The sequence below is a fragment of the Aythya fuligula genome, chromosome 5 (assembly GCF_009819795.1).
Source record: "Aythya fuligula isolate bAytFul2 chromosome 5, bAytFul2.pri, whole genome shotgun sequence".
NCBI lineage: Eukaryota > Metazoa > Chordata > Aves > Anseriformes > Anatidae > Aythya > Aythya fuligula.
Genome location: NC_045563.1, coordinates 36,334,965 through 36,359,903, shown reverse-complemented (window position 1 = coordinate 36,359,903; position 24,939 = coordinate 36,334,965). Strand labels below are relative to the sequence as shown.

General features: G+C 47.9%; 1 protein-coding gene across 6 annotated transcripts in view; it reads right to left on the bottom strand.

Annotated features, from left to right (window-relative positions):
* The window catches only part of SLC8A3 (solute carrier family 8 member A3), a 95,289-nt gene extending 78,041 nt beyond the window's left edge, over positions 1-17,248 (bottom strand). For 4 of the 6 annotated variants that reach the window (XM_032188614.1, XM_032188616.1, XM_032188615.1 and 1 more), the window contains exon 1: positions 17,098-17,158. The gene's annotated coding sequence lies outside the window, so the exon portion shown is untranslated. Of the gene's footprint in view, positions 1-17,097 lie in introns of all 6 variants that reach the window. The other 2 variants (XM_032188618.1, XM_032188619.1) reach the window with 2 other exon arrangements.
* Positions 17,249-24,939: the final 7,691 nt, after the last annotated feature.

Sequence of the window (24,939 nt, the reverse complement as noted above, 5' to 3'; positions counted from 1 at the left end):
CTCACAGGAAACATCAAACTTAATAGCAGCATTATCTGAAGCATTTGGAAGGTCCAGAAGCCTTAACTCCCACTAACTTTCATTGAGCATCGCACTGCTAAATCAGTAGGACCGGGATTCATTTCCCCTGCTGTAACTATCTAAATCTTGAGCAGTAAATTAAATTAAGTCGCCTAGGCTCCCTTTGTAGTCAGAGGAAAGAGACAGTCAGTTCCAGGGGATGATCCTTCCTGCCCCGCCCCATTCTGATCCAAAAGATGTATTTAAGATGCACATCTCCAGAGGGAATTTTGTCCTTTCCCATCTCTCTCCATGGTTCAGAGAGCATGTACAGACAATTTAGAACAGACGCCTAACCTTCAGATGGAGACAGTTCAAAGGGATGAATGGGTCCCTGAACACTTGAGGAGGTCCCCTTCTCCCCTCCCCATCCCCTTGCACTGTATGTATTCCAGGCAACATTTTCATTTTATCAGCATTAACAAAGGCATCTCAAATGGCTGTTTTATCATTATGTTGTGTTTCTTACATCTTCCCAAAAGCGGGTGCGATCTTCCCAATATCAACAAAAGTGTTTTCAACTTTCAGATAAAAATCTATAAAGACAAGCAAAACAGGAAGGAAAGCGTGAACAAGGACTACAAATGAACAAAACCATCCCTGACAGAGCACAGCAGAGGGGAGAGAATTGATTATGCAGTATCAGGATCACAAATCCATATCTGACACCCTTGATATGAAAAAATAATATACTTCTTCATGTCACCTGGACTAATTCAGAAGAGACAGATTTTCCCACATTAGCCTACTTATCTCTCAAATGCTGACTTATCTTCCTTTTTACCCCAGCCCCTTGGGACCAGGGGAACCTCAGCCCCAGGGAGGGCTGCTGGGCAGCCCAGCTTTCTCATCATCTCCCTTCTCACAGGGAAGACGGAGCTACCAAGCACACACAACTTGGCTTCAGTTTGACACTCCCATTCTGTTTTCCCTCTCTCTCTGCAGGGTATTTTACCAGGCTCAGGGAAATCCCTGAGAAAGGGCCAGAGTCACGATGAGCAGCAATGGGCTGCGAGGTAGATGTGTGCACATCCACAGTAAGATGACGTTTTCCAGGTGCTCCTGGCTCCAGGTGCATGTAGAGAGCAACTGCACGTGCACAGCGGCTCCAGTGCACCCCGGGCACATCACTACTTTCTGTACTGCAATTGCTGGCAGGTATCCACCAACCTCTCAACTCCTGCAGCTTCCAGAGGCTAGTTAACTGCACAGCAGCCAGTAGGCACAGTGTCTTCCAGGATCAGCCATGTAGAAACGTCTGACAGAAAGACAGGAGTCATTTCAGAGCCATCTATGTGACTCAAGCACCTAAATTTGGTTTCAAAAATGACTTTAGAGTCTAAGCATCACTTAAATTCAGAGCCCTGTCTAGTAATAGCACAATGACTAAACTGCCCTCTGAAATAAATCACTGCTACCCCCTCTCTGTGGTATGCCCACCTTGTCATTAATACTGTATGTCCACCTCATGCAACACTGTGATGGTTTCTAATGCTAGCCATGCCACAAAACAACCAGAGGCCTCCCCAGCCCTTGTTCAGTTTTTAATTTGATTTTAAACAGAAGATAATTCCACTACTATTCCTCAAACTAATTGCATATTGCTTCAAAAACACCCTCTGTCAGGTCAGCCTCTGTGTATGCTTTTGGACCTCCAAACTCAGACTATTGGTTGCAGGCTAAAATCTCAGAATTTGAGAACGCATTTTTTTCACTGGTTTTCACTTGCCTTGACAAACATTTTAAAGTTAAGTGGAGGTCACAATCATTTTCTAAAATGATACAACAATGATCCCATCCTGCTATTTTTTGACACAGACAAAACTCCCCACTGAGATCAACAGGAACTTTGCCCATGGACACACTACCTAATAAGATCTTAATATGCTTTCATTAACATGAACAGCATTAACCTAACCCATCTGAAAAATACAGGGAAGCATTCTGACTCCTCCCATCCCCCTTGAGAACCGGTGCAAAAGTGCTTCACAACTCGGAATAAAACTATTAAATTTTAAAACTGCCGTTAATAAAATATTGAAGTAACAATTCTAACATTCAGAAGGCAGAGGATGGAAGAGTTAAAACTCGCTCTGTAGCTCCAGGTCAGCAAGGTTGCTTATACAAGATGCAACTTTGTGCTCAGATGTATCCCCAATGCTCTGTCCAGAAACCTCAGGAGGGCACCCGTGTGTGAAAGTCAGTTGGCATCGCATGATGCATTCAGTTTTATGCCATTGAGATCACAATTCTGCTGATTTCCCCCACCTCTTTGCTCTCAGACATCTGACACAGATCTCTGCCCCACTATCGTTGTCACATTGAATACCTGCAAATAAAGGCAGTGGTACTGAGTGAAGTGCCCCCTGCCTGGTAGGACAAGTTATGAGAGCAGCCCATCAGTGCCAAAGAGAGACCAAAAGCTGAAAGCACCAGTGCAGCAGGAGAAGATGGTGTTCAATAAGAAGGCTCTGGGAAAACACATAGCAATATTTTTCTAGTAGGGGGAACTCCTTCCACAAGGGTTGACAATGGCCACGTGATCCATAAATCCATAAATAAAACCCATAAATAAAAAGATCCGTTTTTGAAATACTTCTGGACATAGTCCAGAAAGTATCAGGGACCATGCTTGCCACTATTAAGCCTACAGTAGAAAATGACAATGGACAACTGTGAAGTTCCTTACATCTTTTATAATGGCTGAGTTTCAGAAAATTGTGGGTTTGTCTGCTGCAGACCCATAGCAAGGCAGAAAGCTGGGAAGGCTGTGTAGATCCCTTGTACTTTAGCATTTACAGCTCCTCACATAACTCTAATGGCAAGGATAATTTCAAAAGGAAGCATTCATAACAAGAAACCTCCCTCTCCCTCCTACCCCCCAGATAAATCAGGCACTGAGCACATCTGGGGCCATCCATCCGCTCTCCCCCTGACTCCAGCCTAGCCAGGAAATGCTGGGGATCAGATAGGAGTGCTGGATCAGCCCCACTCAGGCGTGGGCGATGCTCGAGGTCCAGACACAGACATCTCAGGACCCAGGGCTTTGTCTGCTTGACAAGCATCTGTCCCAGTGCAGAGCAGATATGGTACTGCTATTCGTGTTATCTTAGAGTCCTGCTCTTAAGTTGGAGGAGACAGAAATAAGGTTCATCTTAATAACAGGGCTGTTATTAACAGGGCAGAAAAAGAAAAAACTACCTCATATTCCTCAGCTCCAAAACACATAAAAGCTTTTTGATTGAGCACACATTTTTGATAAGCATCAGCAAAAATGGAAATTATAGCCTTTCTGCCAAAGAACACAAATAACTTAGTTTTCACAGAAGTATTATTCCTAATTCACACTCCTCACAAATAAATCCAAAAAAATATTTAACACAAAACAAAGTATATTTTCAATCATCTCTATTCAAGTGCCATCTATCCCTGTCTTCATCACTACAAAAGGATTTACCTGCAATCCAAAAGCTAGAGTGATGTAATTAGATCCATTTTGTCAGACAAATGCAAATTTTCAATCACATATGAAGTTTTAAGTTGTCACTCTGATAGCATGCACCTATCTGATATGAACATGGCAAAAACCCCAAGCTTACCTTACACTGGATATTGTACAGCAATAGGCAGTTAAGCTCCCTACTACCACACCAGCTGTATTTTATGAGGAAAAAGCAACGTAACTCATGCTTAGGCCGTGACAGATCCCCAGAGTTTGGCTCTATAGGAAAGTTATGGCAGGGGGCCATAGGTGCTTGGTTGTTTTGCACTCCACAGGAAACATGCCCAATACCAGAATTAGCTGCCTACAGAATAACCCCCTTGATACGTGTCAAAAGCAGCTTTTTTTTTTTTTTTCCTCTCAACATCATGCAAACAGCTACTGTAAAAAAAAAATAGCTCTTGTAGTAAGTTCTGTATTAGGTACAAGTTGAAGTCTCTACTAATTTGAGTGGTATGGTAATCTAGCATGGTAAAGGGGCATTAATTGACAAAACTGAAGTTTAATAATTCCTTATAGAAATGCCACAGTGAGAGGATCCAGTTACATTAGTTTGTCCTAGAGGATGACCTAAATGGAGCACACGTCCATGGACAGCTAGGATACACACTCAGCTCGCCCTAGGGAACTGGTCCATGATGTTTTTTCTGTATTTTAGTGTCTGTGATGCTCCTGGAGAAGCAGTGCCATAAATAACTAGCCCATAAAGACGCCCGTATTTAATTGCCCCTTCCAGTGCTGCACACTCTGCACTTGACTGGCCGGGCATTTTACTTCCTCGCTCTCACCCCAGCTGAAAAATTACAGCCGCCTTGCTCGCTTGGTAAATGAGCTGCAAAGACCAACGCTCCCAGAGCCTCGCACCCAGACCACCAGCAGGCAGACAGCCAGTCCCACCGGCGCCACGGCTCTGTGCACAGGCACGCAAAGGACGAGCAGGCAGGCACCAAAGGGAACCCTTCAGCGGGTCATGCTCCTGAGAGCACTCCTAATTTATGGCATGGGCCAGGATAGCTTTCTTTGGAGCCATGGCACAATTGCTCTTCCACTCCTGGTACACGTCCATGTGCCTGAGGCTCTGCAGGATAAGGGAGAGCAAGCATTACCCTTTTCATTTTTTCCTCAGAACTGAAGCTTTTTGAAATTCAGAAAACAAAACTTGACATTTAGGCTGACACATATAGTAGAAGTGACCATCCTCCTGTTTAAAAAGCGGTATTATTTACTGTGATATGGGTGTATTTTTATTTTCCTTCTCATTAATACTACACTGTCCCTGTGCTGTCTTTCCAAATGGTGTTTAGTAGCACTTCCCAGTGGCCAGTTCACATGGGAGGTAGCCACCTGCTCTTTTGCTTTGGGGATCACAGGATCACCAAGTGGCTGAAGCCAGAAGGGACTCTGGAGCCCATCTGGTCCAACCCTCTGCTCAAGCCAGGGCTGCCTGGAGCCTGCTGCCCAGGCCAACCACATGCACATTTGGCAAAAAGTCACTGCCGCAAATTTCTGCCTTTTGGAAGCCACCAGGAAGCCTCCATTACAGGTCATCCAACCTCAGCCTTTTTGTTGCATTTAGAGGTGTTTTGAAACACAACTGGAGCCTTTAGGTGCCCAAAAACACAACCCATAGCAGTCTGAACTGGCCCCCAACTGAGAGGGCAGGTACTTTCAAGAGCATTCTTCAGGCCCCCGGTTTGTGCCTATGACATGAAAGGCCCAGCTAAAAGGTTGAAATGTTTTCCCATTAGGTTTGAAGGGCAGATGGAAACAAAGAAGTGGAGTTATTGGCTCACCCACTTGGTGGCCCCCACCGCAAGCTGCCCCCCAGCAAGGCATGGGGTCGCAGCAGGCACTGACTCCTCCATGCACTGGTGACTGCATCCTGCAAGGCAGGGGCTTTCATTGCCCCATCTTGCTGGTTATATTATAAAGAGCAGCAAACACCATTTGGGGAGGTGGGGGGAAAAAAAAAGATTCCAGCAGTGTGAGGAAAACTTCTTGTCAGTAAAAAACATTTTATGTAGTGCCTGTGGCAGCACACAGGGCGTGTTATTTACTGTTCCTGCTTCACCGACATATTATACTGCTGGTTCAGGTGCCTCCATCAGAGTGCAACTCATCACCTGGTAGCTCGCAGCATCTTAGAGGAAAGATGACAGTGGCAACTCGTGGCATTTCTTTAGCAGTCTAGTGACAGATCTGCAGTGGCTACAATTAAAGACCCTAGGATTTGTTGTCAACAGCACATTTGTGCTGCGGAGCTGCTAGTTATTTGTACATAGAGGTGTGCTAAGTTGTAAAGAAGAGGGGGAATAAGTGCTGTGGTCATATTTCACTCTCCTTAGATATAGAATTAGTTTAAAAAACATGTGTTTGAACAATTTTTCTGACAGAAAACACCCATTTCATGTGAACAAGGCAACGCACGTGATGTGCTGGATTTGAGGCATCCAGCAACAGGACAGGGAGCCCTTCCCCTGCCAGCTCGCGGGCTCCTGGGGATGATGCCATGGGAGTTCACCCAGGCAGTGGGGCACACACTGCTCCAACCCTCCCTCAACAGACTTCTGTCTTCCTTATCTTCTCCCCCCACAGGAGGAAAAATTAATATTTCCAATTTATTTTTGGTCTGAACACAGACAAAACTATGTATTTAACAAAAACATTGCACACAACAGAAATGACGAGTCCCCCCTCTATTTGGAAAGGCTCAGCTCATGGTTTGGTAAGAAAGAAAATATTTTAAAAGTGAACAGAGGCAGCAGAAGCAGTGTAAATGTTGGAGTGTGAGACTGGGCAGAAAGCAACGAGGGGAGGGAAGGAGGAGGAGGCCGCACTTCAGAAATAGCCTTCACCACTGCAGTAGAGAACAAGCAGCTTGGCACATGTTATGTAAAACTGAAGACTTTTACACTCCTCTGCGCAACAGGCACAGAAACAGGGTAGATGTGAAAGGCTCTTACTTAGCCCAATTAGCACAGATTTCACTGAATTAGTCAAACTAGAGGCAGAAGAGTTGTCTGGTTCATTCCTCTGGGGCTGCTGCTGCATTGTTCCCCTTGTGAACATTATTTCCCAGTACTTTGTCCAGCACAGTTTTAAATTACCCAAGTGATGGCTCTTCCACAACTTCCCATAGAGACTGTGCCATGATGTAATTTATCTCAGAGGTTTTAGACATCATCCTTATATTTAGGATGAAATTAAGAAAATTTATGCTGCTAGTTCTCATTATCCCGTCCTTGGAGCACTCTCAACCATTCTCCTCTCTGCCTGAGATTTACATGCTTCAGATACTTGTAAATAGCTGTTCTCCTCCACAGTTATTCTTTGGCCACAGCACACAAATTTATTTTAATCTTTATAAATTAGCCGAGGCAGCCCTTTCATCATTTATCTTGCTCTCCTCCTGCTTTCTTCGAGGTGGTCAAAAGCAGCCCAGCATCTGGGAGCGCTTGCTCCCACCAAACACAGCAGCAGATTTGCTCTGGTTGGAGCAGGAAAGCAGAAGCCAGGAAATGAAGTCTCGCCCCTCGGCTCCATCGTACAACAGGTTTTCATGAGGCACTGAACTGTTATGAAGATTAAGCCTAGACTGGTGCATACAAATTGCTCGCTTCCGAGGGCCTCTCCACCTGTTTGCTGTGTCTCCGGCGTGGCGGTGCTTGCGTGAGGACTGCCGTGCCGGCTGGCATGCAGAGGAAAGCAGCAGAGATTTCGAGAGTTTCAACCAAAATTCGGGCTCTCCAGCTGAGAGGAGGGAAATACACTGTAACACACTCACTGCTTCTGTGGATCTGATCACAGCAGGGGACGTGAAAAATACACTGAGATACGGGTTATCCTCAAAATACCTCCCACTTCACTTGGAAGGTGCCAAAACCTGTAAATTCACCCATTTGAATGCAGTTCTCAAATAAGATTTCACACAGCACCCTCAGCCTTTACTGACACATATCCCCACATATCTTTTATCGACAATTTAGATATCTTAATCCTTCAGTGGTTTTTCAGCTGTTAATTCTTCAACTGCTGAAAAAAAAAAAAATCATATCCCTCATGATTAATTCATTCTTCATGAGTCCAGGCTGCTTACTGCTCTTTGTTCATTTATGTACTAGCTGTTTACAGATTCTCTCTTAATATTAGCTCTGTTATTTGCTAGAGACTTAAGTCATATTTACCATATGGTAATTGCAGAGATCACATGGACAACAAACAGTGGAAGCAGAGCTGTTACAGCAATTACAGTAAGTGGCAGCAGTCTCCATGTTACCCATCCACTGCCCCACCTTCATTTCATCTCTCCCCACCTCTGATGTCTTTCGTTGTAGGCTGTATGAAACCATATGCCGTTCTGATCTCTATGGCACAAGCAAGAAGAGACTTGTTCTTCACTATGGCATTATTGGACAGGATTATTCATTTTTTGGTCTGTGTTTCAACTGCAGGTTTGCCCCACTCTGCAACAGCACTAATTTCTTCCTTTGCCAAGGGTCTCAACATGCCACATCCCAGACATTTCACTGAGGTAGTCACAGCAGAACAGATTTTACAGAGGAGTTATAAGTTCAATGGAGCAGCTCTTTAACTCAATTGGATGCCTTGACCCCACTGAATTCATGTATTTTCCACTGGCCACCTAAATGTGATTTAACTTTCCTACAGAAAACCAACGGGATTACTACAGGAGGCCACTGCTGTCTTCTCCAAAGAAATATGTGAGTTTTTCTGTTTGAATCCTGCCAAGAGCACTGGGCAGGTCCCACAGCAGAAGGGAATCAAGCCATACGTGGCTTGATTCTTCATGAAGATTCTCCCCAAAACATCAAGATTTCATACATGTATGCTGTCACAAAGGTGACACAACAAAGACATCACAGCCTGGGGGCACACAATAAAGCACCTTGTTGGAAAAGGAGGCACCTCCCTTACCATTTCTAGCATGCCTGCAGCGATACTCCTCTAACCTAAAACCCAGCACTCAGCAAGTCTGAACTGAGATACTGGTGAAGAACATTTAGCAACTTGGGTGCAGAGTGATGTGTATCTGAAGAATTTCCTAGTACATGACAACCACGTGTTTCTTTTTTCCCCCCCCGAAGTGGGAGAAGTACCATTTCCATTGTATTCAGACCACTCCAGGTATCTCCATAACATACGTACTTCTCAACATCCCCCCTGGTTCCTCCCTTCCCCCTGTGCTCCATGCTGGCCCCAGATTTGCTAAAACTAGTCCTGCCAATGGGAGAAGCTGAGTCATGGGAGGTGACCACGTCAGCCAAAGGCACTGAAACAAGAGACGGGAAGGAAAAAAACCTCCTTCCACAACCCCAGATCCCAGCAAACATCCAGCATCACCTTGGATTGGCTTCCTGAAGTGCCTCATCCTGGAGGTACAATGACAGGCTTAATGCTGGTGCTTGGGTAACATGCTTATCCCCATGCAGCCACCCGCTGTATGGTCTATCTAAGTCACTGAGGCAAAGAGTGAGGACAGCCTAAATTTTGCCACTGAGGAGCACAGCCTTTGTTATTGATGCTAGCAGTTCCACATCTCCCACAGCTTTACAGAGGAGCTCAGGGCCCGCTTCAGGCGCTGCAGAAATTACCTTTCCCTCCGTTTCTGCAAAGAGAAGATTAGAACAGAGATGTGCTCCACTTGCTTTGAAGTCCAAATCTCTCCTACGACAAGGCTAAGGCAAGAAAATGGCAGGGTCCCTTGCTTACCAGGAGTATCAGCAGAGGACTGACTTGAGCTAAGGCAGCAATCAGCCTGCATTCACAGCCTTGCTCCGCACTCAGCCCATCCCCTGGCTCCCCCAGCCCAGAAAGCCTCTCCTGCCCAGCCAAACTTCCACAGCAGTGCCCCAAAATCTCCCTGCAGTCACTGGTAACAGTCACTCTTGTCATCTAGGAAAACCATCACAGGTGACAGGAAGGCTGCTTCGCTCAGGAGCCACCGTCCCCAAGCGCCAGCAGGTAAGGAGCGGAGGAAGGGGCAGAGGGTCCCCAGGGCAGAGCCTCACTGCTTGTTAGTTAAAGTCAGGGACATGAACAGATAGACGAGCGAGCACAAAGGGACTTTGACAAAAAGGACAGTCACTCTTAAAGACAAGCAAAGCCTTGAAACGAATCTATTTTGCTGTGGGAGCTCAATGAGCGGACAAATGAATAAAAATGGGTTTCCAATGAATTGGAGCCCTGTGTCCCAAGCAACCCTTCTCTCTTTAGTAACCCTTCTTCTGCCTATTCTCCTTGTCCTCCGCTGTCCAGGCTTGCACACAAATACCTCCATGCCCTCTCCTCTGGCCATCCCCACACCCAGCTCCCAGCCAAGCAAGAGCTAATCCAGATTCTCTTTGCAACAGCACGTAGGTGAAGTTCCCAGAGTCCTGCATGACCAAGCACGTTTCTCAGCCCTTTTATTACACCCCTGCCCATCCCTGGCCTCTCATGGGATATCAGCCATGGCCAGAGGGCTGGAGCTGGTCAACCAGGCCAACAGAAAGCTCCCAGCCTCAGGGTTATTTTACGTAGTGAGCACTGGAAACTTTTTAAATTCCATGCTGTGCATTTGTGCCATCTGTGGAACTCAAGAAATAAATTAAGACAAGTACCGGAAGGCTCAAAGCAAAACATATGCATGTAAATACTCAAAACATGCATAGGTTCACTGGCCAGGATCCTTTAGGTCTAGAACATACTCCACCCACTTGCTTACTGTTTTTTTATGAAACTCACTGATGTACACATAGAGTGAAAGCAGGAAAGGCCCTTCCTAACTGAGCATCTGCATCCTGACCAGGCCAGCCACTCTCCTTGGCCCAGCAGCCAAGCCCATATGGGCCTGATACGGTCAGAAAGCCACACACATGGGATAAATGCAGGGCTGAACGTGTGAGCGCTGCTGTCAGGAGACTGGGAAGCTGGAAGGCATGGAGCTGTTGTGCGATGCGGGGAGCTGGGACAATTACTGGAGCATCATGAAGAAATCCATGAATTTGGGAAGGAAAAGCAGAGGGCCAGAGCTGGGGGAAGGAGGGGTGGCCATGACTCACCGAGGTGCATAAGGCAACATGGAGATGGGTCTAGGCAAGCAACAAGCAAGCTGGCAGTCTTGTGGGAGTGACAGAGGCACACCCAGTGCAGCTGAGCATCTTCTCACCTTCAGTCTCCTGGTGCGATTCCCCAGAGGGAAGGCAGCTCCACTGTGCTCTGAAGGTTAAGCTGTGCCTTCTGCCTGGCACAAGAGCACCGTGCAGCCAATGGGCAAAACTGCCTACCTACTTAAAAGCAAACCCCAACACTGCCAGGAGGGACAGGCTTTATTTTTAGCTGGGACACCAGCAGGGTCACTGCTGGTGCTGCATTTCCCCATGGAAGCCGGGGTTTCATGAAGTGTGCTGCGTGCACAGGGTCACTGCAGGGGAAACATCTGTCAGGTCAGGTTTGGGGAGATGGATTATTTAAGTTAGGGGAAAGGAAACATTTACTAGAAGAAGTGAACCTGAAACTACTCTGTAAGGTTGAAATTGAAGGGAAAGACGATGCATAAAGAGTCAGAGCAGGTGGTAATTAAAGTGAGGGCATCTTCTAGTGCACCCATCTCCAGGATGCCCAGACAGGAGATTTCTCCATCACATCTAACTCCAGCAGCATCCTCTATGCTTATCTCGTATCACCCAAGTTTTGAAAGGCTCGCTCCTGTCTGGGGGCTGCCAAAACAAAAGCAGCAGCATGTCATTATCCCTCATCAGGATTCTTCACAAAATAAAAGCCCACACTGAGAGATCCAGCTTGCCTTTTACCTCCAAGACCTCCATCTCACTCTGGCACTCAGGTCCTCACACAGGGGCACCCAATTAGCCCCGAGGCAGGCAGCTCCCCCAGGGCTCTCACAGCCGTAGCATACTGGCTAATTAATCACAGCACACTCAGCAAGCACAGGGCAGCAGCACAAACAGCCCACTGCTGCTCCACAAGGACAAGGAGTCCGATCTTTCTCTGCTAGTGGTTTTTGGGGGTGCAAACCTAATAAAACAGTTGGCACCACTCCCATTTGCACGGCCTGCGAATGAGGTCTGGAGGCTTCAGCATGGTGAGATTGTTGTTGATGAAATGCTGAGTGCTGGTGCGAGGCTTTCAAGGGACTTGAAAGAATTGGGAGCAGAGGGGAAGTTCTTCAAAATGAGAGTAAAATGAGAACCTAGGTCCATTTGGCATGCTGCATCTGAGAAATAGCTTGGCCTGGGCTCTCTGTGTTTGATTGGATTTTTCAACTAGGATCAACCCCTGTACCTGTTTTGGGGAAGATTTTATATAAAAAATTATTTTGTCTTTTTTTTTTTTTCCCTGCTGATATTTGTGTGTCTTAATAGCATATGAAGCATTTTGCAGACCCCATCACTCTTAGCTTCTTTGCGACTAATTTGCATTCAGGACTATCCATCTCATCAAGAGCAGACTTCAAGGCTGAACCAACTCCAAGCCTTAACTGCTTCAGGCAATTCAGGCAGAGGCTTTACAGGTGGAAGCAGGGCTTCTTAAGCCAAGCCGAGCATTTTTCACCTCCGGTCATTTGCTCCCACTCTGCGCTACCTCTTGCTTTTTTGTTGGCACAACTGTTTGCATGGCTATGCCACCAGTAAGGACCAGGAACTGATCTGGATGTAAAGCAGACTGAATCCAACACCTGGCCACACATTTTGCTGTTCCAGTAGCCTGCAGGGGGTGGAATAGGAGCAGAAAGAAGCAGCCAGGGTGGGAAGGCTGTAGAAACCCAAATAAAAATGACAAGCATGGCAGGGGCATTAGCTGGATGGGCAGGGGCAGGTTTGCCTCTTGCAGCTGTGAATCCTGCAACATCTGCTGGACAATTTATCAACTTGTCCCACTACACAAAGGCAGAAACTTCTCCATCTGCAGTTTTTCCAACCAAAGTGCGTGTCTGAGGGTCACTGCATCAGCCCAGTCAAAAGCACTGAAGATGATTAAGGTGAACTTTCAACTCTACATCAAAATATTACTTCTCACCAAGGAACGGACACCTCAGGGTGGAAAACCAAGACATCCAGGCCATAGTGTCCCCACAGTAAATATTCCTGACTGCCCACAGCAGGGAGGGCAAGACAACAGCTTCTTTGCAGAGCCCTACTGTGAGCCCCCATCCGTCAGCAGCTGAGAGGGCAGCAGCACAAGGCAGAGGCAGCACTGCCCTCCCCTCTTTGGGCACAGGGAGTTGTGGGATGGGGCACCAGGAGCCCTGGGGTGGGTTTCACAGCCTGCCTAGACCCTGGTGACAGGCTCCCTCCTACCACTACTTGCATCAGGGGGAACTAGGGCACATTCAGCCAGCATGGCAGCCCAGCCGCAGGGTGAGGTGTCAACATGTGCCAACCTTGGTTTTGCCCCTGCTGTGGCCCAGGGAAGGAAAGCAGCTTTCACCAGCACACCAACACCCTGGCACCCTGCATCACTGGCACTGGAGGCCCCATATTCACTCCCAGACATGTCACCTTCCACGCAACCTCACCAGTCAGATCTACTAAGTCCCCTCTCACACATACATCCTGCAATGCCACATTTCTCTTGATTAAAACCGTGCCCTGCTTTGCTGCTGGATACTGCTGCTGTTTGCTTTGAGACAGCCTCCAAGTACCAGTCCAGGAGTGGGAGATGATGAAAGCAGTGGCAATGCAGTCTCGTATGTCTACAGTTTCTAAAGCTCTTTGACACCTCCCTGGATGCAAAACATGCCCAGCAGCAAAGGATATTTAGTATTTCTGATTGCTCTTGACCTGGCTGTCTCTGCTGTTGTCCTGAGTTAGGAGGCTTAGGTAAAAAGACAGCAGAGTATGCTAAAGAAGCAAATAGAGCAAGCCCAGCTTTGCAGCCTTGAAATAATCTGCTAGTGAATGGAAATGCTGAATGGAAACAGAAGCTTCTTCCTAAATCTGAGTGCTCTGGAAAAGCTCCCTGTTTTATTCTGATGGAAAAACCTCATTGGAGTGTTTAGTTAGAAAACAAGCTATCATCATAAAAGAAATGTTAAGAGCCCTAAGCTCCCCTCGCTTCCATGATGTCAACTGTCAGAGACATCAGTGACAGCTCAGCTGTGTGATCAAAGGCTCCAGCAAGCGGATTTAAAGACAGAATTACCAGAAAACCGAGAGTTGAAGGAGCATGGGGGCCTGCTGGTCACCTGTTTATAAATGTGTCTTATGGGCTGAACTAATTACCCTGTGACACCATATTGCAGGAACAACACCTGCTTCTCCTCACTGCAACACTGGCAAGACGGGGGTGGTGGTACCTTCAGACTGGCCTGACACATCACTGCTGCTTGATGCCTTGTTATTCCTGCAAAATCCTGAGAGCAGGAGGCCTTTGTGCACACACATCTGTGATGGCCATCACCCAGAATCTGTGGTTTAAAACATCCAGGCAGGGAAAGCAGAGGGAAAGGAGGGAAGCCAGCTACTGCCTTCACCATGTTACTCCCCCAGTGGCCCGATGGGCCTTTCATGCTGCAGGACACCAAGCCTTGGGGTGGGTCCCAGATTTCATTCTGGAGCTAAGCAGAGACAGCAAGCTCGCTTACTGCCCCAAACCCCGCGTCACTGAAATCAGCAAACACCAGGCCACGAGCTCAGCTGTGCAGAAAGTGCTTTAGATGTGCCCCAAGAGGAGCTTATGATCTCACGTGTCTCACAGCGCACAAAACTCTTCAGGACAGAGACTGTCATTTATTAGACATTTGTACGGCACTTAGAAACATGGGCCCCCAGCTGGGCTGATGCCTTTAGGAGTTGCTGTTATCTAAACATTAAATCAACAATCGTATTAATCTGTGCCACAATACCTAAACACAGTGGGTAATGGTAGACAGAGCATCACAACTATCAATTTCCTGGCTACAGAGATTCATTTTCCATATTACGGAGATTTTTTCTTGTCTGCATAATCTAATTTCCTTCATTTTTTTTAAATACAGAATTAGATATTACTGCCTGATTAAAATAAAAAATACCTGGCAGACAATCAAAGCCATCTTTTTAACTGTTGAAGCACATGAAAGGCATCTGAAACACAACAACAAAGAACAAGGAACTATTTGTCAACGCTGTTTGGTCATTGGGGAAGCTTAGGGGAGGAGACCGATGCTGTTTGTTTACAACAAGCAAACAAAACCCTGACAGACAGACCATTTATCTGTGTAGCACTTCACTTTAAAAAATATTGGTGGAGGAAATACATCTTAACTTGCTTTCTGATAAAAACTGCTGACACACTCAGTTATGGCTCTTCCCTTCCCTGGGGATGGAGGATGCCTGTGGCAGGAAGGACCCTCTGAAACGATGTGGGACCAGGCACACGTGGCAGCAGGTCAGCCCAGGCCCCCATGCACCCCATCATACACTGGCTGGGGCAAGCTTGTCCTCACTAAATCCCCATAAAGGGCTGGAAAACATCATTAGCTGCTTTGTGCAAATGAGACGTGAACCCACGTGCCCACCAGCACACCAGAGGCTTGCTATGGAGGCTGGGAGCCCACCTGCATTTCCACTGCCCTCACACAGGACCTTGGCAGGGGGATTACTGCTATACCTTCTGCATCTGGGCAATGCTTGAACCACCGACTTCCTAGAATAGGATTCATACTTGGCTTGGGGGAAAAAAAAAACAAAACAAAACAAAAAAAAAAAAAAAAAAAAACAGGTTGCTCTACTGCACCTACTACCTGTTCACATTAATTCCTCTTCTTCCCCACCCTGGCTGGTGTTAACCCCTTTTATTTACAACAGGAGGGTGACCAACATACCCCCATCACGTTGCAAGCTAGCAGCAGAACCGAGGGTTCCTGTGCTGCTCCTGCTCTTCCCCAGCTGGCCCTTGGCAGCAGCTGGACGTGCTCCTTCCTAACATTACTACTCCTGCTCAGGAAACAAGTCTCGTTCCAGTTGACCACAGAAGCCTGACTGCAAGCATCAAATGCGAATTACTTTCTTAGCAAAACCATTGCCAGGGCAAACAAATGCCTGCAACAGCAGTGGATGGAGCAGGACTGGGAACTCCCTAGAAATGTTTGTGCCGCCTGGGAGCAATGCTCTCCCCACTGCACCAAACCTCCAGAGCATCTCCAAGGCCTCCGTGTCTCAGCAGTCCCCCAAGGCCAGCTGTGCTCTGGCAGGCCTCCCGCCGTGCCTCCAGAGAGCACGGGATGAGTGCTCTTGGCTGGGAAGGTGCCGCCGACTGTTACCTAAGTCTTCCAGCACTGTCCTCTCCAGAGATAAAAAAACTGCTAAAGAAAATCACCCTTTTGCTCTATGAGATGTGAGGGATTAAAGAAACATGCATATATGCACACGGACGGGAGGATGTGCGTATGGCACATGCAGTTCCTCCAGCATCTCACCTTAGATCTGAAACATATTTTCTGGGTGAAATCCCCCAGACAAGCCCAGGAATAAACCACGGAGCCAGGAAGCCAACTATTACTCCACATTTCCACTTGGGGGAGAGGGGGGGGAAATGCCCATATTCTCACGTTTTAGAATAATTCAAATTATAATAATTTTTTTTAAAAAAAGAAAACACTGTCAGTGGTTTCATCTCCAGCCCAGGGCGATACTTTAGACACAGGTGAAAAAAAAAAAAAAGCCCTGACAAGAGGCTGGGCGGGAGGAAGAGCAAGAAATCACCCAACATTTAGGCCAGTGTGCGTGTGTGTGCGTGTGTGTGTAATTTCTCTCCCCCTCTCGCGGCCGGGGGCTGCGGGGCCCCGCAGGCAGCCCCGTGCCCTATTTAGGGCAGCCGGGCGCAGCAGCCAGCTATATTTGACACCGGGGGTAAACAACCCGGCACCGGCGGACAGAGCGCGACAGCTGCCCGCGACGGCGGCCTCGGGGCCCCCAGCAAGAGATGGCTCAGCCCCCCCGTTGTGGGGAGGGGGAGGATAATAATAATAATAATAATAATAGCAATAAAAAAAAAAATAAGGAGAAAAAAGAAAAATTAAAAAAAAAAAAAGAAAAAGATAATAATGAGAAAATAAATTTATAGCACTGCATGAGAGGAGCTTCCCCAGGCACCACCACCCCCCCCCCTCCACGGCATCCCTGCGGGCCGCGCAGCTCCGGGCCGGGCCGGGGCACCCCCCCTAGCAGAGGGAGGGCTCCCGGGATGGGGGTCCCCCCGTTATCCCCCCGGTGGAGCCCCCCCAGCGCCGCCAGGCCCCGGCCCCGCGCCCCCTCCCCGGCGCGCAGGCTGCAGCGGCGGCTGGGCGCCGTACGCAAAGCGCTGCCCCCGCAACACACTCACGCGCACACACACACACTCACACATACACACGCACGCAGAGCCGCCGCGGGGACACGGCTGAGCCCAGAAAACTAAAATATGGGGACCCCCCCCTTCCCCAGAGCCCCCCCTACCATCCGCATGCGAGGCGTGAGCAGGCACTCGGTGGCAGGACACCCAAGCGGCAGCCTCGCCTTCCCTACGGAGCAGGGGGGTAGCACCCTCGTACTTACCCCTTCTGGCTGCTTTCCTGACTTTATTTTTATTATTATTATTCTATTTGGAGAGTGGGGGGGCTCCGCTGGCTCTAAATCCTTCCGGTTCCTAACGGAGCTCACTGCATCCCGGGGGCAGTCACCGGCGCCGTGCGGGGGCTTCTCCTCTGCATGTCAGTCCAACTTGCCGTGCTCGCTACAAAACCTGTGCTCTCTTTTGCAGCTGTCAGGGTGAGCGGGGAGGTGCATCTGGAAAAGGGGGTGGAGGTGGGGGGGACACGCGTAAAATGTTGATAAATCCACCAGCCTCGATCTTCAGCTCCGCGCCGGCTAGTTTGGGGAGGGAAGGGAGAGCTGGCGAAGGTGGGAGGAGGATGGAGATGGTCCTGGGGGGGGTGGGAGGAAAATGGGTTGTACCCCAGATTGCAACTGAATCTGCCTGGGCTTCCCCGCTCTCACAGCGCCGGGGCTGTGCCCAGGCTTCCCAGCATCGCGGTGCGCGGCGGAGCGCTGAGCCTGATTTCTGGGAGACGGCGAGGTTTGCACAACTGCAGCAAGAAGCCAAATCAAAAAGCCAATCTGCGAGCCTCCAAACTCCACGTCACCCTATCAGCTGGGAGCGAGAGCTGCAACAGAATTACAAGCCATGCATATTTATTCTTCTGAACCCAGGGGGGGATTTTCAGATTGTTTAAAGGAAGCCACAATGAAACTAGAGCAAACCCTTTCCAAAACAAATACAAGCAGAGCAGCTGTCTTGCATGTAACATGCACACACACATCCCTGTGAGATCTCCACGGTGTATATATAGATGTAGGCACACACTCATGGAGCCGCGGTCGCTCCTGCACCCTACCCTCCAAGTATATTGACTTGACTTTGTGCATTTCAAGCAAAGGAAGGGACACACACAGTAGTTGAACCTCAGAGCAGAAGATATTGACTGCATATCGTAAATTCAAGGGATCTGCCAAACACTTCAGTGAGATTAAATATAGGCAATGTAATTACATAGGCAGCGTTAGTCCTGGTAACCATTTGAAGCTATGTGCTTTGGTTTGCGCTTGCAGAAACCACCCTTTTTTTTTAAAAAAAAAAAAAAAAAGTCAAATAGTAACTTGTGAGACAGCAAGTCATTTTAAGGCAAAAAATACACACTGCCTCCAAAGTTGCTATTTGACTTTGGCAGAAGATGACTGGGGGCTGGTTTCCATGGCCGTGTAACAGGAGAGTAGCTTTGTAGCTTACACAAGACACACAGCAGTGTTTGCACATGGGTTTGTCTCCCCTTGCAATTTTCCCCATTCTTGCAAGCCGCTACCACAGCAGTTATGGGCAGATGTGTGTCTCCAGCAGCTTTACCTTCTGGCATGGCTTTTCACTCCTTGGAGAGCCACAAAACCCAGGTGCTGTAAGGTAACCCCTGATGCAGCTGCATGGGGCAGGGTCTTTCTGCCCAGGGGTGGGTTATTCCATCCTCCAGAGAGAAGCTGGGAGACCTCTGAGTCCCTGAAAATCAGCTGGTACCTTCTCATTATGGATGCACAGGGCAGCCCCTGGCTCCAAGGTGTTAGGACAGAAGGGATCTGGAGACCTGGAGGAGCAGTTACCTATTCTGGTCTGGCTACTTGCAGTCCATAGTTGGAAATGCAGACCAGGGCAGCTGGAGGAGGATGCAGTTGCTGCCAGAGGGCTCAGCCTCAGCCCTGTATTTCCCCAACCCTCCCTGCTGTTCCTGTGGTCCCCAGATAACCCAAACAAGGTAGTGGCCAGGCAGAAAGGTGGACCAGGACCAGGGGGACACAGGGATGCTGGTGCTGGCCCACACCAGCCATCCTCTGGGCAGCCACCTTCAGGCCTCATACCTCTGCCAAGGGACAGGGGATGCCAGCTCTCCAGCTTTCTCCAACACCAAGGGGAGGATGAGGTCCCGGCTGGCACAGGGGAACCCTCCCAGCGCAGGGTTCCCCATCAGGCCGTCCTAAACAACCACTTGTGCTTAGGTCCCAGAGAGCAGGCCTGGCAGCAAGGCCTGGTGGTTAGGAGAGGCTCGTGGCAGGAACCAGCCCTGGGGGTGGCACGCAAATTGACAGCTGAAAATAACTTCAGACAGACAGAGCTCTTTATTGTACGCAGACGTTTTATTTCACCTCATCTCCTCAGCTACGGACATAAAATCATGCCTAATGTATTTAAGAAATGCTCCCAGGCATTTCTCTTTCCTCCTGTTCCATATGGGCCTGGTCTTGCATTGCTCAGTTCAGGCAGAAAATGTTCATCACAACAGGGAGTATATGAAATTTTTTATCTCCTTAGTCTTAGAGGTGTGCTTGCAAGGTACTAACTTGAGATGAAAGCATACAAACACGTCATATACTAGCACTTACAAATTTATCTTTTTTATGTTACCTTTGGCAAATAAAATACAGGGATTTCAAACTATTAGACTGCTTATTACTATTTCACTAAACAATGCTGGATCACAGTTTTTAATGAATACCAAGGTCCCATGATGTTTCAAGTGTTACCTAACCTAAACCAAAACTACTGAAAGACCATCAAATACTAATATACTTAACAAACATACATGATTTCTTTCATAAAAGCTTTTCTCTCTCTGTGAATGATGAGCGTATTTAATAATTACACTGTGCAGCAACAACAACAAATACAAAATTTGTAAAGCAAAAACCATTCCCTTTCAGACTCCTCCATGATCATCTGAAACTGAAATCTCAGAGAGACAAGATCTCTTATGAACCAGAAAGGCCTCTCTGAGCTCTTGAGAGTTGGAGCAGAACAAGAAATATAGACTTTCTCCTCTCCTTGTCCACCTAACATTAAAAAATTCTTCTAACTTAATCCATGATTTCGACATCCTATGGCTTCACTCTTCTGCTGGCAACCATGCTGTTAATAAAGATACTGCCAGCAGAATGTACCTGACAGCAGCACTGTCGATAAAGACAACCTGCGTAACAGGCATTGACTTGCAACATACAATTAAAAAGCAAAACAGAACACTGCCAGTATTGTACAAGTTCTGGAAGAAACTTGGGGAGCATTTAACTGAGCCAGAAAGGATCTATTCCTACTCCTTCATCCACCTAGTATGCACTTAACACATACAGGTAAGAATTTCACACAGCTCCCATTCAAAATTTAGACCGATACAGCCAAGTTGCAGGCTTGGCTCTTCCTTGGAAAATTCCTAGCTGAGCAAGTCCAGAGAACTTGTCCCCCACCAACTTGCTGTCCTCTGGTCTTTCAGCTCTTGGTCTACTTACCAAAGGACAGCCACAAACATGATCCACATTTACTCTTGTCACTCAAATACAAGCAGCCCTACTGCTTCTGCCCTAAGTTTGTATCCAAGGGTCTGGCACAACTCCCTACTCTCATTCAAGGTTTGGTCTTGGTGCACCTGGCTTGTATCATGTTATTTTTTCATAGCTTTGCTTTTCCTACCTCATGAGCTTTCATCAGGTGCCTGCTCAAGTTAATATCAGAAGAGATGGGTTAATGTGACATTTATTAGTACAATGCATCTGCAGAGCCTTGAAATGAAGTTCCAGATCTGAGAAAAAAATTACTTTCTAGGGGAAAAAGAGGAAAGGAGTCATCACGTAGGAGACAGCTTCAAGGCTATTTTTGATTACAGAGGAAATGAATCCAGATTAAACATAAGATTTTGCCTTCACCCCTGCCACCCCTCCCCATAAAAGCCTTCTTTGTAAACATGACCAGAGCTTTGAGGGCCAAGCAGGACTTTATGTTGTGGCTTCAGGTTGTGGAATTGGATTGGACCTGTTCCTCTCCCCACTCTCACAGAGGAGCAGGGAGCCCTGCCTCAGCTGGGGTTTGGCATCACAGATGTGACAGCAACAGCTATTAGCATGGAAAGAAGTCTGCAAGCATATCGGTGCATTCTGATGGGCTCCCATACATGTCTCACAAAGCTCTAGAAGAGGATTTGGTTCTCAAACATGTCAGTTTATTTAATAGCTTCCCAAAATCATTTCAAATTCCAAAAATCAATGGAAAAAGCTCACATTTCATTGATTTCAAAACCCAAGGAAGACAAAATTGATTGTACCTCTACCACTCTGGTTTCCCTTTTAAACACTGGCACCAAGATTTTTTTCTGCTGCTTCCTGCACTAGACGTTGGCTAATAACACCAGAAAAATCCACATTTCTAAAACTAAGCCAGGCCTTTGTGGAGAGGAGGATTCACAGCTACTGTAGAGCAGCAGCTGGTGCTTCAGCCATTCGCTGTGCACTAGCTGGCTTTCACATGCTTCTCTCAGATTCTCCCCCCTCTGCCTCTTCCTTCAAAATTTTGGATAAGCTTTTCCCTAGACAGCAGTCTCGCTATTTGTCTGTGCTGCTGACTTGTGTTGCTATTGTTAAAAGTGGTCAGGGTTATGTTACACACAGAGCACACAGGTAGCAGGTATCAATACCTTGCACATGGCCTGTGGGTGCCCCTGCCCCATAACCTCAGGACAGCTGCTGGGAGGCTGCACATAAGGTTTTACACAGTGATTTGCCGCTGCTTTGAGCATGCAGGATGCTAGAGCTGAAGGCCCCAGACCTCAGGGGATGCTACCAGACAGCACAGCTACAGACCTTGATAGCAGAGTCCAGTGGGGATAACAATAAATGCTGGGTAAAGATAGAATAAGATTTTACTATTCCCTTAAGGTGAACGTAATAATTTTCTTAGCAAAACAGCTGAGACCTACTAAAAATGTCTCCTATGCAATAGTGCCTCTTCCTTTAAAAAACTGGGACAAAGCAAAGAGCGCCAGATTGCCTCTTCCCCTCCAGCAGTTAGAAGAAAGCCGTGCTTCCCTCCAGGAGACTCCGATCCCAGTTTATAAAACTCAGGGGGAAAAAGACCTTAAAAGTAAATTAACATCAGCTGTTAATGAACGTTAAGAGTTTAATTAAAGGAGTGAAAGGATTGTGCATGGAGGCACTGGAGAGGTGCATCATCCCAGGGTACGCGTGGCCTTTCCCCAGGTAGCACACGGGGATGAATGCTCTGGGCACGGAGCCAGGCCCCAGACCACTCTGGTGATGTCCAGGGGCAGGGACAGCCTCCCCAGGAAGAGGCCGGGTCTGCCTGCACCCTCAGCACTGAGGACATTAGTCTCTCATTACAGCTGTCTTTCTGACATGTGTTGAGGTTCTGGGTGAAGCAGTGGTCCTGAATAAAACATTGGTTATCCTTTCAAGTGATGGTTTATTCAGGTGGTCCTAAAAGTTGAGGTTTGCCTTAACACACATTTTGTCTACGTTCAGGCTCTGGCCCATCCACATGCTGCCTCTTGCTCACCCCTGCCTCTCCCCACCAGCCCCTTTGCACTGGCACTGTGGGTTCAGCCCTTGCTCTTTGTCAGCAAAACGCTTACACAGTGAGCCTGGAGGAGCTCTGTCTGTCTCTCCTCAGCAGTGGATCTGCACCCCATGGCTTGCAGAAAGAGACCTGCAGTGAGGCTTTTCTCACCTCCCAAGACAGCTGCAAGGGCTAGTTACTTGACACTTGCCTGCAATGCCCTCCAGAGGATCAAGTTGTGGTTCAGTACACCCATTATGTGGCTCATTACAGACCTTAGTATTTACTAGACAAGGGAAAGAGCATCCCAGGAGAGGCATCAGCATGGAGCAGCCTCCTTAGTGTTACACACTTCTACTCACACCACCAGAGCAGCAGGACCTGCTGTGCTCACATCCCCCTTCAGCTAGTCCTGCCATGAACCCTGCACTCCTCCTGCAGCTGCTGTCCCTACCGCCACCCTCTCACTGGTTTCACTGGCATCTGGAGATGGAGCGAGCCCTCACCTTCTCAGCACGCTTATATTACTGTGGTGTTTCATATCTTTCCTCCTTACTGAAAAGCAGAGTGGAGGGTAGCTCCATGCCCCACAGGACACAAGCTGGACATCTTCGGTGGACACATTGAGATGGTAAGTCCATTACCAGCTTTCATGAACAAGGAATGTAGGTTCAAGAAAGGAAAAAGAAATATTATTAGAAGGACCACAGCCTCAATGAGTCCCGTCACTTCCCCCAGCTGCTGCTGTGTCTAATCATTTTCATAGTGTATCAGGAAGTGTGAAATCACCGATTAATTTTATGACTCTGATTTTCATCACAGAAGGTGGGGACGTAAAACCTCTCTCTCCTCAGTGCAGCTGCAGGTTTATTCTCAGCCACCAAGCCTCCTCCCTTACCCCAGGTACCACTGGGGAAACCAGCGAGACAAAACGCTGCAAACCAGGTCACCCTTCTTCTTTGACAGAAACACACAGACAAGCTCCAGTCCTTGCTACAAAACCCCCCAGGGCGCTGGGACATTGAGCAGAGGAAGTTTCCTTCACAGACTTGTCAACAGCACTCAGTAAATAAATAAAATGCATGTACCAGAGCCCTGCTGCCAGGGGAGGCTCTCTCGCACCTCTCAGCAGTGGAGAAGCAAGGCTCTGAGCCCAGACCCCCAGGCTGTGAAGCACCAAGTGTCCCAACTCACACCCAGGTGCCTGTGCTCAGCACTCACAGCTCTCTGAGCAGTGCACTGGCCTCAGCCATGCCAAGGGCCTCCAAACCTCATAGGCCCAATTCAGACAATGCACACTCCTGAGCTATGGACAGCCCTCTCTGGCCTGCTGCAGAAGAAGAGGACAACCCCTCCTCACACCCATCCATGCCCACTAGTTTAGGAGCTCTCCCTTGCCAGAGGTGCTTACAGAGAGCCGTGCATGAGCTCCTGACCAGCTCAATGTTACCAGAGCACAGGGGGAAGGACACAGAGCTTCCAGTCATTTTAGCAAAATGCAGATGATGATGGCTTCCACCCGTGTCCAAACTGGAAAAGAAGATCAGAGCACTGGGACAGACACAAACCCCTTGGCCAGGGCACAAAATTAAGTAGGGTTTTACGGGCTAGGATGAAAGGGGAAGTACTTCAAAGACTGCAAAGCATTAATTTTCCTTTTTGCTGTGGTTTTTCCTTCCCCCTTGCTTTAATATGATGGATCACCTGATAATGACAGGCAGCCACTGTGATTGACATGTACATCCTGGATAAAGGAGAACAGGAAATTGGATCTGAGGCTCTATACTGTATTTCAGTGAGCTCTGGAGCCACCAGAAAGGGACGCTTGGTCAGACTGCTAATGCCACCACATCTCCCACAGCCACAGACATGCAGTCGTGTGTTCAATTTCCTGCCATCACTCGTTGTGTCTATCGTGCAGCCAAAGAACAGCAGCATGAAGTATATCTGATTTAGAGATGTGCATGAGTGAGGCACAAGCTCTAGCTAAAGTAGGAGATTGAAGTGTTGATGGTTTTCAACAGGGAGCCTTCTCGTCTCCTCCCTGCCCACTCCAACCCATTTTTTTCCAGGGCTTATGGTCACAACTATTGCCACTTTCACCAAGACCTCAGTGAACTGTTTTAATACTGGCTTTTCTAGCCCAACTTCTCTCTTCTGTGAGGAAAGACCTCTCAAAGTGCACCAAGACCTTTCCTCTCCCCCATCCTCTGGTGCAATCATGGAGGCAATACACTGAGCACAAAACCTTGGTTACCTTCACTCTGACACCTTCTGCATCCTGCAGGAAGAGCTGGCTTGCCAGCTGAAGGGGATGGAAAAGCAAGGGGAACCACAGCAGGACAGGAGTAGCATTGCTAAGACTGAATGAAGTCTCCTTTGGGTTTGGATAAAGGATGTAGCGCCCTGCAGGAGCTGTGAGGGCACCAGGAATCCATTCCTGTTGTGGGCTTTGCTGGGTCCTCAAGGGTTTTGCCCAAGCACAGCCAGACAGTCCAAAAGAAAATACCCTGCAT